This window comes from Suncus etruscus, chromosome 2 (assembly GCF_024139225.1).
Source record: "Suncus etruscus isolate mSunEtr1 chromosome 2, mSunEtr1.pri.cur, whole genome shotgun sequence".
Taxonomy (NCBI): domain Eukaryota; kingdom Metazoa; phylum Chordata; class Mammalia; order Eulipotyphla; family Soricidae; genus Suncus; species Suncus etruscus.
In genome coordinates, this window is record NC_064849.1 from 72,692,710 (window position 1) to 72,694,614 (window position 1,905).

Here is a 1,905-nt window from a genome sequence, read left to right on the forward strand (position 1 = left end):
AACTGAGTATTCAATAAATTTATCATTAACTTGTACTAAGTTCCATGGACTTAGAATTAGGGCTGCCTTCTATAATTGTAAGTGTAAAATGATTACACAGCAATAGCCCTTCTTTGAAAAGCAAACTCACCCAGTAGACTACTAATTTAATAATTTAATAGGTATCTGATCCTCGGGAGTAAGACTTGTTCTACTAATTCTTGGAGCAGATGATTCAAGAATAGCTGTTATTAACCATGACTTGTTCAGTGTTGAATAATTTAATTGACTGGTAGGAGGTTAGAATATTGTTTTTTGAGAAAAAAAGTGCTTTCTAAGATCCATATAATAAAAATGTACCTTTGTAATTTGCAGAGATAATACATATATGCCATAACAATGCCTGTATAATCATGACAAAGAGATATTCAGAAAATAAGTCCTCGACACAGGTTGAAGGTGCTATGAGCAGATGATCTTTAAAAATGCAGATACAATTTATGTCTTAATGAACAATTCTAATGATTATTACTATTGAACTTATAAGATTAATTTGAAGTATACCCTTTATTTTCTCAAAATAGTTGGGATTGTTCTGATGTGAGAGAAAAATCAATAAAAGCATTTTATTTTAAATAAAATTTAAAATATGTAGAAACATTTTCCCTGAAAACATGTTTTGCTTAAAGAAATAAAGCATGTGTTGATATTTTGAAAAAATATCAATGTATTATTCATACCATTGTGCTTTTACAGATAAATTCACTAATATCTATATTGTTAAAATGTTGATCTATTTTGGTAAATAGATTTATTATTTATTTAGTATGTATTTTAAATAATTAATTTTTGTTTGTTTTTGGACCAAACCCAGTGATACTCAGAAATCGCTCCTGGCTTGGGGGACCATATGGGCTGCTGCGGGATAGAACTGCAGTCAATCCTAGGCTAGCGCAGGCAAGGAAGATGCCTTACTGCTTGTGCCACTGCTCCAGCCCCTAAATAGTTAATTTTAATTTTAAATATTTTCTATAGCTTATTCTACTCTTCAGACATCCATGTCATCTCTTGAATGTACTTCTATAATTAAATTTTGTAATTGAGGGGCTGGTGAGGTGGTGCTAGAGGTAAGGTGCTGGCCTTGCAAGTGCTAGCCAAGGAAGGACTGAGGTTCGATCCCCTGGCATCCCATATGGTACCCCCAAGCCAGGGTCAATTTCTGAGCGCTTAGCCAGGAGTAACCCATGAGCATCAATTGGGTGTGGCCCGAAAAACCAAAAAAAAAAATTTTGTAATTGAGAAATAGTTTGCTTTACTTAAAATATATTTATTTTTTAGAAATCTATTATTCTATTACCTTTACTCCTTTATATAGCTAAATAGGTGAGTGCTCTGAGCTCTGGTGCACTTATTGATTTTATTATAATTATTCAGGTCATCATTAAAACCACTACTCAATGCATTAGTAAATCTGGTTGTGTTTTAATACATCTGTTTTAAATATATAAATATGTATATATATATTATTTATCTATTTCAACTAAATTTTTTGTTTCCCAATTCACAATACAGACCAGGCAAACGGCCTAGGTTGAGGTATATGAGGTGCATTTACTGTACCTCCTCTTTCTATACAGTCAGTGTAAAGAACACAGCCTGTGGTAAGAATTGGGAGGCCTTATCTTTTCTTTTCTTTTTTTGATATATATATATACACACACACATACACACACACAAAAAATTCTTCACTAAAATTTAACTAAAATTTTAATAGCAGTCATATCAGTGCTAAGGAAATAAGTTCTTAGTGAAGTATCTCTGGGTGGTAAACATTGTCACATCTTCTACAATTTTAGAAGAAAAAACTAGCTTAAACAAGCCAGTTTTTAAGAGCATGGTTTAAACAATGGTTATAAATTTACTGAC

The 1,905-nt window shown here is 32.0% G+C and overlaps 1 non-coding gene across 1 annotated transcript; it reads right to left on the reverse strand.

Annotated features, from left to right (window-relative positions):
- Positions 1–1,526: 1,526 nt before the first annotated feature.
- LOC126002567 (small nucleolar RNA SNORA51) lies at positions 1,527–1,657 on the reverse strand. The gene has a single exon (XR_007493253.1). It is a non-coding gene; the product is annotated as a small nucleolar RNA SNORA51 (small nucleolar RNA).
- Positions 1,658–1,905: the final 248 nt, after the last annotated feature.